Source organism: Arachis stenosperma, chromosome 6, assembly GCF_014773155.1.
Source record: "Arachis stenosperma cultivar V10309 chromosome 6, arast.V10309.gnm1.PFL2, whole genome shotgun sequence".
Classification (NCBI taxonomy): Eukaryota; Viridiplantae; Streptophyta; class Magnoliopsida; order Fabales; family Fabaceae; genus Arachis; species Arachis stenosperma.
In genome coordinates this window covers 38,343,933-38,358,625 of record NC_080382.1, presented here as the reverse complement: position 1 = coordinate 38,358,625, position 14,693 = coordinate 38,343,933, and positions in this window count along the sequence as shown.

Genomic DNA, 14,693 nt, shown 5'->3' with positions numbered 1-14,693 from the left:
TTATTTTTCGAAAATTTCAAAAATATTTTTCAAATTATTTTCAAAATCTTTTTCTTATCTTTATATGTAATTTTCGAAAATTCACTAATAATTAATGTGATTGGTTCAAAAATTTGAAGTTTGTTACTTTCTTGTTAAGAAAGGTTCAATCTTTAAATTCTAGAATCTTATCTTGTAGTTTCTTGTTAGTGAAGTAAGTTATTTCAAAATTTTTAAATTAAATCTTTTTATCTTTTATCTTATCTTTTTCAAAAATTTTTATCTTTTTTTCAAAAATTTTATCTTTTTCAAAATTTGATTTTAAAATATCTTATCTAACTTACTATCTTCTTATCTTTTTCAATTTTGATTTCAAATCTTTTTCAATCAACTAACTAACTTTTTGTTTGTTTCTTATCCTTTTCAAAACCACCTAACTACTTTTCCCTCTCTAATTTTTCGAAAATATCTCTCTCTTTTTCAAAAATTCTTTTTAATTAATTAATTGTTTCATGTTTTAATTTTAATTACATTTTATTTTCGAAAATCACTAACTCTTTTTCAAAATTATTTTCAAAATTCCTCTTCTCTTTTCTTCTTCTATTTAATTATCTAATTACTAACACTTCTCTTCATCTCTCTTCATCAAAAATCCGAACCCCCTTCTTTATTCTTCTACCCCTTCTTTTTCTACTAACATAAAGGAATCTCTATACTGTGACATAGAGGATTCCTTTTTCTTTTCTTGTTTTCTTCTCTTTCATATGAGCAGGAACAAGGATAAAGGCACTCTTGTTGAAATTGATCCAGAACCTGAAAGGACTCTGAAGAGAAAATTAAGAGAAGCTAAATTACAACAATCCAGAAACAACCTTTCAGAAACATTAGAACAAGAGGTGATGGCCGAAAATAATAATAATGCAAGGAGAATGCTTGGTGACTTCACAAAGCCAACATCCAAGTTTGATGGAAGAAGCATCTCCATTCCTGCCATTGGAGCCAATAACTTTGAGCTTAAGCCTCAACTAGTTGCTTTAATGCAACAAAACTGCAAGTTTTATGGACTTCCATCTGAAGATCCTTACCAGTTTTTAACTGAGTTCTTGCAGATCTGTGAGACTGTAAAGACGAATGGGGTTGATCCTGAAGTCTACAGACTCATGCTTTTCCCTTTTGCTGTAAGAGACAGAGCTAGAGTGTGGTTGGATTCTCAACCCAAGGATAGCCTGGACTCATGGGATAAGCTTGTCACTGCATTCTTAGATAAGTTCTTTCCTCCTCAAAAGCTGAGCAAGCTGAGAGTGGATGTTCAAACCTTCAAACAAAAGATGGTGAATCCCTCTATGAAGCTTGGGAAAGATACAAGCAGCTGACTAAAGATGTCCATCTGACATGTTTTCAGAATGGACCATATTAGATATATTCTACTATGGTCTCTCTGAATTTTCGAAAATGTCATTGGATCATTCTGCAGGTGGATCTATTCACCTGAAGAAAACGCCTGAAGAGGCTCAAGAACTCATTGACATGGTTGCAAACAACCAGTTCATGTATACTTCTGAGAGGAATTCCGTGAATAATGGGGTACCTCAGAAGAAAGGAGTTCTTGAAATTGATGCTCTGAATGCCATATTGGCTCAGAACAAAGTGTTGACTCAACAGGTCAACATGATCTCTCAGAATCTGAATGGATTGCAACATGCATGCAACAGTAATAGAGAGGCAGCTTCTGAAGAGGCTTATGATCCTGAAAACCCTGCCATGGCAGAGGTTAATTACTTAGGTGAACCTTATGGAAACACCTATAACTCATCATGGAGAAATCATCCAAATTTCTCCTGGAAGGATCAACAAAAACCCCAACAAGGTTTTAACAATGGTGGACGTGCAAGGCTGAATAATAGTAAGCCATATCCATCATCTTCTCAACAACAGACAGAGAACTCTGAACAAAACAATTCTAATTTAGCCAACATAGTCTCTGATCTGTCAAAGGCCACTTTCAGTTTCATGAATGAAACAAGATCCTCCATTAGAAATTTGGAGGCACAAGTGGGCCAGCTGAGTAAGAAAGTCATTGAAACTCCTCCCAGTATTCTCCCAAGTAATACAGAAGAAAATCCAAAAGGAGAGTGCAAGGCCATTGATGTGATCAAAATGGCCGAATGCACAAAGGAGGAGGAGGACGAAAATCCTAGTGAGGAAGACCTCCTGGGACGTCCTTCAAGCATGAAGGAGTTTCCTATTAAGGATCCAGAGGAATCTGAGGCTCATCAAAAGACCATAGAGATCCCATTAAATCTCCTTCTGCCATTCATGAGCTCTGAAGAATATTCATCCTCTGAAGAGGATGAAGATGTGATTGGAGAGCAAGCTGCTCTATATTTAGGAGCTATCATGAAGCTGAATGCCAACCTGTTTGGTAATGAGACTTGGGAAAGCAAACCGCCCTTGCTCATTAGTGAACTAGACACTTGGCTTCAGAAAACTCTACCTCAAAAGAAACAAGATCCTGGCAAGTTCTTAATACCTTGTACCATTGGCACCATGAGCTTTGAAAAAGCTCTATGTGATCTGGGGTCAGGGATAAATCTCATGCCACTCTCTGTAATGGAGAAGATGGGGATCATTGAGGTACAACCTGCCTTGTTCTCATTACAGTTGGCAGATAAGTCCATAAGACAAGCTTATGGATTAGTAGAGGACGTGCTAGTAAAGGTTGAAGGCCTTTACATCCCTACTGATTTCATAATCCTAGATACTAGGAAGGAAGATGATGAATGCATCATCCTAGGAAGACCTTTCCTAGCCACAGCAGGAGCTGTGATAGATGTCAACAGAGGTGAGTTAGTCCTTCAATTGAATGGGGACTACCTTGTGTTTCAAGCACATGGCCATCCCTCTGTGACAGAAGAGAGTAAGCATGAAGAGCTTCTCTCAGTTCAGAGTCAAGAAGAGCCTCCACAGTCAAACTTTAAGTTTGGTGTTGTGAGGCCACAACCAAACTCTAAGTTTGGTGTTCAAACCCCATATCCAAACTCTAAGTTTGGTGTTGGGAATGCTACACACTAAATTGACCTGATCACCATGTGGCTCCATGAGAGCCACTGTCAAGCTATTGACATTAAAGAAGCGCTTGTTGGGAGGCAACCCAATTTTATTTATCTAATTTTATTTTATTTTGTTTCTTTGTTATTTTTGTGTTTTATTAGGTACATGATCATGAGGAGTCACGAAAAAATCAAAAAAATTAAAAACAGAGTCAAAAACAGAAGAAAAAAATTTTTCACCCTGGAGGCAGCACAGACTGGCGTTCAACGCCAGTAAGGAGCATCTGGCTGGCGTTCAACGCCAGAACAGAGCACCATTCTGGCGCTGAACGCCCAAAACAAGCAACAACCTGGCGTTTAACGCCAGGTTGCGCACACAGAGGACAATCTGGCGCTGAACGCCAGAAACAAGCATGAAACTGGCGTTCAACGCCAGAAACATGCATAACATGGGCGTTTAACGCCCAGAACGTGCATCAATGGGCGTTTAAACGCCAGAATGATGCATGAAGGCATGTTACATGCCTATATGGTGAAGGAATGGTATTTGTTTTCACCTCAGGATCTGTGGACCCCACAGGATCCCCACTACAGGATCTGTGGACCCTACAGGATCCCCACCTACCACATTTCTTTTAATCCTAATTACACTCTTCTAATCCAAATCTCATTCTCAATATCACACTTCCCAACACCCTTCATCAATCACCTCAATTCCTCTTCCCAATTATCCCATTCACCATTCACATCATCCCCTCTTCCCCATACACCCCACCTACCCCCACTACTTTCAAATTCAATTTCCCACCCATTCCCACCCAAATTGGCCGAACCTATACCCCCCTCCCTATAAATACCCTTCAATTCTTCATCATTTTCACACTACACAAACACCTTCTTCTCTCATATAGCCGAACCCTCTCTTCTCCCTCTCTTCCAATATTCTCTTCTTCTTCTACTCTTCTTTTCTTTTTTTGCTCGAGGGCGAGCAAACTTTAAGTTTGGTGTGGTAAAAAGCCTAAGCTTTTTATTTTTCATTCACCATCAATGGCACCCAAGGCCGGAGTTTCCTCAAGAAAAGGAAAAGGGAAGGCAAAAGCTTCCACTTCCGAGTCATGGGAGAAGGAGAGATTCATCTCCAAGAGCCACCAAGACCACTTCTATGATGTTGTGGCAAAGAAGAAAGTGATCCATGAGGTCCCTTTCAAACTCAAGAAGAATGAGTATCCGGAAATCCGACTTGAAATTCAAAGAAGAGGTTGGGAAGTCATAGCCAACCCCATACAACAAGTTGGAATTTTAATGGTTCAAGAGTTCTATGCCAATGCATGGATCACTAGAAACCATGATCAAAGTATGAACCCAAATCCAAAGAATTATCTCACAATGGTTAGGGGGAAATACTGGATTTTAGTCCGGAAAATGTGAGGTTGGCGTTTCATTTACCTATGATGCAAGGTGATGAACACCCCTACACTAGAAGGGTCAACTTTGATCAAAGGTTGGACCAAGTCCTTAGGGACATTTGTGTGGAAGGCGCCCAATGGAGAATAGACTCCAAAGGTAATCCAGTCCAACTAAGAAGACTGGACCTCAAGCCTGTAGCTAGAGGATGGTTGGAATTCATCCAAAGATCCATCATCCCTACAAGCAACCGATCTGAAGTTACTGTGGATCGGGCCATCATGATTCATAGCATCATGATTGGAGAGGAAGTAGAGGTTCATGAAGTCATATCCAATGAACTCTACAAAATAGCTGACAAGCCTTCATACATGGCACGGCTAGCCTTCCCCCACCTCATATGCCATCTATGTTATTCAGCCGGAGTTATCATAGATGGAGATGTCTCCATTGAAGAAGACAAGCCCATCACCAAGAAAAGGATGGAGCAAACAAGGGAAGTTCCTCACGGCCCTCAAGGAGAACAAGAGGAGGTTCACCATCAACAAATGCCTCAAATGCACTTTCCTCCCAACAACTATTGGGAGCAACTTAATACCTCCTTGGAAGATTTGAGCCATAATGTGGAACAACTAAGGGTGGAACACCATGAACACGCCCTCACTCTCCAAGAAATAAGAGAAGATCAAAGAGCAATGAGGGAGGAGCAACAAAGGCAAGGAAGGGACATAGAAGAGTTGAAGAACATCATTGGTCCTTCAAGAAGAAGACGCCACTAGAGGTGGATTCATTCCTTGTTCTTTATTTCTTTCTGTTTCGGTTTTAATTATGGTGTTTATCTATGTTTTGTGTCTTCATGATCATTAGTATGTAACCATGCCTTAAAGCTATAAATAAAATCCATTAGTCCTTCACCTCTCTTAAAAGAAAAATGTTTTAATTCAAAAGAACAAGAAGTACATAATTTTCGAAATTATTATTGAATTTAGTTTAATTATATTGATGTGGTGACAATGCCTTTGTTTTCTGAATGAATGAATGAACAGTGCATATGTTTTGGATCTTGTTGTTTATGAGTGTTAAAATTGTTGGCTCTTGAAAGAATGATGAACAAAGAGAAATGTTATTGATGATCTGAAAAAACATCATGAAATTGATTCTTGAAGCAAGAAAAAGCAGTGAAAAAAAAAAGTTATCTAAAAGAGTATATAGAAAAAGAAAAAGCAGTAGAAAAGCCAATAGCCCTTAAAACCAAAAGGCAAGGGTAAAAGGATCCAAGGCTTTGAGCATCAATGGATAGGAGGGCCCAAGGAAATAAAATCCAGGCCTAAGCGGCTAAACCAAGTTGTCCCTAACCATGTGCTTGTGTCATAAAGGTCCAAGTGAAAAGCTTGAGACTGAATGGTTAAAGTCGTGATCCAAGGCAAAGAGTGTGCTTAAGAGCTCTGGACACCACTAACTGGGGACTCTAGCAAAGCTGAGTCACAATCTGAAAAGGTTCACCCAGTTATGTGTCTGTGGCATTTGTGTATCCGGTGGTAATACTGGAAGACAAAGTGCTTAGGGCCACGGCCAAGACTCAAAAGTAGCTGTGTTCAAGAATCAACATGCTTAACTAGGAAAGTCATAACACTATCTGAAATTCTAAGTTCCTAGAGATACCAATCACTCTAAATTCAAAGGAAAAGTGAGATGCCAAAACTGTTCAGAAGCAAAAAGCTACAAGTCCCGCTCATGTAATTAAATTAATATTCATTGATATTTTGGATTTTATAGTATATTCTCTTCTTTTTATCCTATTTGATTTTCAGTTGCTTGGGGACAAGCAACAATTTAAGTTTGGTGTTGTGATGAGCGGATAATTTATACGCTTTTTGGCATTATTTTTATATAGTTTTTAGTAAGTTTGAGCTACTTTTAGGGATGTTTTCCTTAGTTTTTATGTTAAATTCACATTTCTGGACTTTACTATGAGTTTGTGTGTTTTTCTGTGATTTCAGGTAAATTCTGACTGAAATTGAGGGATTTGAGCAAAACTCTGAAAAAGGCTGACAAAAGGACTGCTGATGCTGTTGGATTCTGACCTCCCTGCACTCGAAATGGATTTTCTGGAGCTACAGAACTCTAAATGGCGCGCTCTCAACGTCGTTGGAAAGTAGACATCCAGGGCTTTCCAGCAATATATAATAGTCCATACTTTATTCGAAGAATGACGACGCAACTTGGCGTTGAACGCCAAGTACACGCTCCTTTCTGGAGTTAAACGCCAGAAAAATGTCATAATCCGGAGTTGAACGCCCACAGCACATCATAACTCGAAATTCAACTCCAAGAGAAGCCTCAGCTCGTGGATAGATCAAGCTTAGCCCAAGAACACACCAAGTGGGCCCGGAAGTGGATTTATGCATCAATTACTTACTCATGTAAACCCTAGTAGCTAGTCTAGTATATATAGGACATTTATCTATTGTATTAGACATCTTTTGACCATCTTTTGACCACTCTAAGTCTTTTATCATTCGGTCACTTGATCATGGAGAGGGCTGGCCATTCGGCCATGCCTGAACCTTCTTTTACTTATGTATTTTCAACGGTGGAGTTTCTGCACACCATAGATTAAGGGTGTGGAGCTCTGCTGTACCTCAAAGATTAATGAAGTTCTATTTTCTTTTATTCAATTCTCTATCTTATTCTTATTCCAAGATATTCATTCGTACTCAAGAACATGATGAATGATGATGAGTTAGATAACCCTCATTATTATCTCACTCATGAACGCGCGTGATTGACAACCACTTACGTTCTACATGCATCAAGGCGTGAATGTGTATCTCTTAGATTCCCCAACAGACTCTTCGTGGTATAAGCTAGATAGATGGCGGCATTTGTCTGGATCCGGAAAGTCCAACCTTGTCTGTGGTGTTCCGAGTAGGATCCTGGGAATCCGGAAAGTCTCACCTTGTCTGTGGTATTCCGAGTAGGATTCCGTTCATGAATGACTGTGACGTGCTTCAAACCTGTAACCTGCTGGGCGTTAGTGACAGACGCAAAAGAGGGATTCTATTCCAGTAGGGGAGGGAACCAACCAGTGATTGGCCGTACTGTGACAGAGTGCGTGAGCATTAGCTTTCACTGCGAGGATGGGATGTAGCTATCAACCATGGGTGATGCCTCCAGACTGGTTAGCTGTGCGAGTGACAGCCGCATAGGATATTCCCCGTGAGGATGAAAGTAGCCACAGTTGATGGTGAACCCCTATACAAAGCTTGCCATGGAAAGGAGTAAGAAGGATTGAGTAGAAGCAGTAGGAAGGCAGGCGTCCGAGAGCTCTACAGCATCTCCATTCTGCTTATCTGAAATTCCCACCTATGAATCTACATAAGTATTTCTATCCCTTTTTATTAACTTCTTTCTATTTTATTTAAACCCATAATCCAATTTTAATCTCCCTAACTGAGATCTGCAAGGTGACCATAGCTTGCTTCATACCAACAATCTCTGTGGATTTGACCCTTACTCACGTAAGGTTATTACTTGGACGACCCAGTACACTTGCTGGTTAGTTGAACGGAGTTGTGAAGAAGGCCAATTTCTAAAAGGAATAATTTCACAATGATGCCAAAAGGCACAAAAATAGGAATCACAATTTCGTCCACCAAATACCATAGACAAGGTTTAGACTTTCCGGATCCTCATGAATGCCGCCATCTATCTAGCTTATACCACAAAGATTCTGTTGGGGAATCTAAGAGATACACACTCAAGCTCTATTGCATGTAGAACGGAAGTGGTTGTCAATCACGTGCGTTCATAAGTGAGAATGATAATGAGGGTTATCTAATCATCACATTCATCATGTTCTTTGGTGCGAATGAATATCTTGGAATAAGAATAAGAGAGAATTGAATAAAAGAAAATAGAACTGCATTAATACTTGAGGTACAACAGAGCTCCACACCCTTAATCTATGGTGTGCAGAAACTCCACCGTTGAAAATACATAAGTGAAATGTTCAGGCATGGCCGAATGGCCAGCCCCCTAAAACATGATCAATAGCCTCTTAGGATGAAGAATAAAACAAAACTGAGACCAAAGATGTCTAATACATTAGTAAATCATCCTATTTATAAAAACTAGCTCCTAGGGTTTACATGAGTAAGTAATTGATGCATAAATCCACTTCCGGGGCCCACTTGGTGTATGCTTGGGCTGAGCTTGATCAATCCACGAGCTGAGGCTCCTCTTGGAGTTGAACTCCGAGTTATGACGTGTTTTGGGCGTTCAACTCCGGATCATGACGTTTTTTTGGCGTTTAACTCCAGACAGCAGCATGAACTTGGCGTTCAACGCCAAGTTACGTCGTCAATTTCCGAATAAAGTATGGACTATTATATATTGCTGGAAAGCCCTGGATGTCTACTTTCCAACGCCGTTGAGAGCGCGCCAATTGGAGTTCTGTAGCTCCAGAAAATCCATTTCGAGTGCAGGGGGGTCAGATTCCAACAGCATCAGTAGTCCTTTTGTCAGCCTTTTTCAGAGTTTTGCTCAAATCCCTCAATTTCAGTCAGAATTTACCTGAAATCACAGAAAAACACACAAACTCATAGTAAAGTCCAGAAATGTGAATTTAACATAAAAACTAATGAAAACATCCCTAAAAGTAGCTTGAACTTACTAAAAACTACCTAAAAACAATGCCAAAAAGCGTATAAATTATCCGCTCATTAGTGAGCTTGGAATTTGAATCTTTGATGAACCTAGACTTTCCCACCTAACCTATGACAACCTATACAATTTTAAAGCTAACCTAACTACCCATTTCTCACTTTTTCACATACTTATGCATTTTTCTTTCGCTTTATAACACATATGCATTGACTTTAATTGAACTTCACTTTGGGGCATTTTTGTCCCCTTCTTAATATTATTTTTTTCTTTTTATTTGTTTCTTTCTTTTTCTATTTTTTTCTTTTCTTTTCTTTTTCACATTTATTTTATTTTTCTTTCTCTTTTTCTTTGTTTTTCTCATTCTTTTCTTTCTTTGCAAGAATATCAATGCATATGGTTTTACATTTAATTAACACATGAGTATGCACCCGATTCCCAAATATAAAAATACAAAACAAAACACATCCTTTTACCTCAACCAATGTCCCTCCCATGTTTCTCACACTTGAATGATGCTCACATACACTAGCCTAAGCTAATCAAAGATCCAAATAAAGGACATTTATTGTTTTCTGCTTTAAGGTTTGTGGTGTGCTAATATTAAGAACAAGTGGGTTAAGCGTAAGCTCAAAATTGGCTACAATGGAGAGTAAAAGGTAGGCTATTTGGGTAAGTGAGCTAATGAGTGATGGCCTCAATCATATAAATGCATGAATACAAGGAATAATGGACATATAGACTCAAAAAGCAAAGATTACAATCATAGAGAGAGAATAATTGTACACAAGAAGGAAAATAAGTGGTTATAAGATGTAACCACACCATTAGGCTCAAGTCTCACTAGGTTGTGTGTTCTTATCTCAAAAACATGTTCCACAATATATATACTTCAAGCAAGTTTTATGAAAAATTTTCACCCAAAGCAATTGAGGTGCCCTATAGATAGAAATCTTGAAAAATTTCATTATTTTGATTAAACTTATTGTGTATATATATGCAAAATTAAGAAAAATGTAGCAAAAATCCTAAAAACCTAAAATGAAATGCAAAAGTGTTGAGATTAGAAACTTGTCACCCAAAATCGCCGATCGGTCGGACGACCTCCCCATACTTAAAAATTTGCACCGTCCTCGGAGCACTTAAAGATGAGCAAGGGGGTACGGCAATTCTCCGGATTGCTGCGTGTCCTTTCTTCCGCTTCCATGTTTGCTTGTGGTGCATTGTTCATGAAAAATAGAAATATAACACCATAAGATGAGAAGATATAAAAGCAAGGAAGCATACATTGTTGGATGAGGTAATGATCACTAGAATTGAGTGAGTGAATTAGTGTGACATTAATGACAAATAAGTGTGTGAATTCTAAATTGGGCACCTTTTAGAACACATATTAGCATAAGAAGCTATGTCACAAAAGAAGCATGCACTTCACTTATCCTAGTGTGCTTGAGATGCTTTAAGTAAGCTTGTAAGGTAAAACAAGCATTAGAGAAGCATGGAAGCATTCAAGTCAAACATATATGGATGCATAGAGTCATGAAATACAATGCATTAGGATAAATGCACAACATCATCCATCAAGAGGTTGCCTAATCACAGAATAAGGCTCAAATCACATGGTGGCCAAATCATGTAATTCAAGAAGAGTTACAAGCTCGAAGGCAATTCTCATCACTTGGTATTTTACAAAAGGTAAGCATGAAAAACTCAAAACCAAGTAGCAAAATATAACCTCAATAATAGAATCCAATAAAGATTGTAAACATAATGATGTTAAGATAACATCCCTTTTTAATACTTAGCGGCAATTAATGGTAAACAAGAATAAGAATCCAACACTTATGATGAAATAGAGAAAAATAAAATGAAAACTAAACTAAAACTAACTAATTACTAACCAACTAACTAATTAACTAACTAAAATAAATGGTTAACAATGGTGTTTGGAGGTGTTTGGATGAGTGGTAGAAGAAGGAAAGAAGAAAGAGGAAGGAAAGAAATGGAAAGAGGAGAGGAGAAGAAATGTAGTGAAGGAAGGGCATCCACGCTTACGCACGCACGGCGCGGACGCGCGGGTGGTGGAATAGAGAGAGAGGCGCAGACGCGTACTGTACGCTCACGCATAGATGGTGATGTGGGCATGGGCGCGGACGCGTACTGTGCGCGTCTGCGCCGGTGGCCAGCCAGGCCAGCGGCTCAATGGGGGCCCAGGGTTGGCGCAACTCTCTGGAAAATGGACCAGGAGTGCAGGTGGCCTAATCGACGCGCGCGCGGCATATATGCGGGCGTGTGCATTGTGAGTTCAGTATAATGGGCGCGTACGCTGGTGGACGAAATTGTGATCACATACTCTTTGTATTTGTATGAAATTTAATAATTGGCTCTATTTGAAGTCACAACTCCGTTCAACTAACCAGCAAGTGTACTGGGTCATCCAAGTAATACCTTACGTGAGTAAGGGTCAATCCCACAGAGATTGTTGGTATGAAGCAAGCTATGGTCACCTTGTAAATCTCAGTTAGGCAGATTAAATGGTTATGGGTTTCGAAAATTAATAATAAATAGAAAATAAAAAGGGATAGAAATACTTATGTAAATCAATAGTGGGAATTTCAGATAGGCGTGTGGAGATGCTAGAATCCTTTCGAATCTCTACTTTCTTATTGCTTTCATCCAATCCTTCTTACTCCTTTCCATGGCAAGCTGTATGTAGGGCATCACCATCATCAATGGCTACTTTTAATCCTCTCGGGTAAATGGTCTTATGCGCTGTCACTGCACGGCTAATCGTCTGGAGGCATCACCCTTGTTGATAGCTACATCCCATCCTCTCAGTGAAAATGGTCCAAATGCTCTGTCACAGCACGGCTAATCATCTGTCGGTTCTCAATCAGGTTGGAGTAGAATCCCTTGATTCTTTTGCGTTTGTCATCACGCCCAACCTTCAGGAGTTTGAAGCTCGTCACAGTCATTCAATACCGGAATCCTACTCTGAATACCACAGACAAGGTTAGACTTTCCGGATTCCCGGGATCCTACTCGGAATACCACAGACAAGGTTAGACTTTCTGGATCCCCATGAATGCCGCCATCTATCTAGCTTATACCACGAAGATTCTATTGGGGAATCTAAGAGATATGCGCCCGGCCTAAGGTAGAACGGAAGTGGTTGTCAGTCACGCGCATTCATAGGTGAGAATGATGATGAGTGTCACGGATCATCACATTCATCAAAGTGCTGTGCAACGTATATCTTGGAATAAGAATAAAAGAGAATTGAATAGAAAGTAATAGTAATTGTATTGAAACTTGAGGTACAGCAGAGCTCCACACCCTTAATCTATGGTGTGCAGAAACTCCACCGTTGAAAATGCATAAGTGAAAGGTTCAGGCATGGCCGAATGGCTAGCCTCCTGAATGATCAAAATACCGAATGATCAAAGACTAAACAGTCAAAAGATTAAACTGTCAAAAGATGTCTAATACAATAGTAAATTATCCTATTTATACTAGACTAGCTACTAGGGTTTACATGAGTAAGTAATTGATGCATAAATCCACTTCCGGGGCCCACTTGGTGTATGCTTGGGCTGAGCTTGATCTATCCACGAGCTGAGGCTTCTCTTGGTGTTGAACTCCAAGTTATAACGTGTTTTGGGCGTTCAACTCCGGATCATGACGTGTTTCTGGCGTTTAACTCCAGACAGCGGCATGTACTTGGCATTCAACGCCAAGTTACGTCATCAATTTCCGAATAAAGTATGGACTATTATATATTGCTGGAAAGCTCTGGAAAGCTCTGAAAGTTCTGTAACTCCAGAAAATCCATTTTGAGTGCAGGGAGGTCCGATTCTAACAGCATCAGCAGTCCTTTTGTCAGCCTTTTTCAGAGTTTTGCTCAAGTCCCTCAATTTCAGCCAGAAATTACCTGAAATCACAGAAAAATACACAAACTCATAGTAAAGTCTAGAAATGTGAATTTAACATAAAAACTAATGAAAACATCCCTAAAAGTAGCTTGAACTTACTAAAAACTACCTAAAAACAATGCCAAAAAGCGTATAAATTATCCGCTCATCACAACACTAAACTTAAATTGTTGCTTGTCCCCAAGCAACTGAAAATCAATTAGGATAAAAAGAAGAGAATATACTATAAATTCCAGAATATCAATGAATATTAATTATAATTAGATGAGCGGGACTTGTAGCTTTTTGCTTCTGAACAGTTTTGGCATCTCACTTTTTCCTTTGAAGTTCATAATGATTGGCTTCTCTAGGAACTTAGAATTTTGGATAGTGTTATTGACTTTCCTAGTTAAGCATGTTTATTCTTGAATACAGCTACTTATGAGTCTTGGCCGTGGCCCTAAGCACTTTGTTTTTTCCAGTATTACCACCGGATACATAAATGCCACAAACACATAACTGGGTGAACCTTTTCAGATTGTGACTCAGCTTTGCTAAAGTCCCCAGTTAGAGTGTCCAGAGCTCTTAAGCACACTCTTTTTGCTTGATCACGACTTTAACCACTCAGTCTCAAGCTTTTCACTTGGACCTTCATGACACATGCACATGGTTAGGGACAGCTTGATTTAGCCGCTTAGGCCTGGATTTTGTTTCCTTGGGCCCTCCTATCCATTGATGCTCAAAGCCTTGGATCCTTTTTACCCTTGCCTTTTGGTTTTAAGGGCTATTGGCTTTTTTCTGCTTTTTTTCTTTTTCTTTCTATTTTTTTTTCGCCATATATTTTTTTGCAAGCTTTCTTTTTCACTGCTTTTTTCTTGCTTCAAGAATCAATTTCATGATTTTCAGATCATCAATAACATTTCTCCTTGTTCATCATTCTTTCAAGAGCCAACAATTTTAACATTCATGAACAACAAGATCAAAGACATATGCACTGTTCAAGCATTCATTCAGAAAATAAAAGTATTGTCACCCACATCAATATAATTAAGTTAAATTCAAGGATGAATTCGAAATTCATGTACTTCTTGTTCTTTTGAATTAAAGCATATTTCATTTAAGAGAGGTGAAGGATTAATGGATTTATTCAAAGCTTTAGGACATGGTTACTACATACTAATGATCATGAAGTAGAGACGCAAAATATAGATAAACATAACATAGAAACCGAAAAACAGAAAGAAATAAGAACAAGGAATGAATCCACCTTTAGTGGCGTCTTCTTCTTGAAGGACCAACAATGTCCTTAAGCTCTTCTATGTCCCTTCCTTGCCTTTGTTTGCTCCTCCTCATTGCTCTTTGATCTTCTCTTATTTCTTGGAGAATGATGGAGTGCTCATGATGTTCCACCCTTAATTGTTCCACATTGTGGCTCAAATCTTCTAAGGAAGTGTTGAGTTGTTCCCAATAGTTGTTGGGAGGAAAGTGCATCCCTTGAGGCATCTCAGGGATTTCTTGATGATGAGCTTCCTCATGCATCTCTTGAGAACCGTGAAGGGTCTCTCTTGCTTGCTCCATCCTCTTCTTGGTGATGGGCTTATCCTCTTCAATGGAGATGTCTCCTTCTATGATAACTCCAGCTGAGTAACATAGATGGCAAATAAGGTGTGAGGAAAAGCCAGCC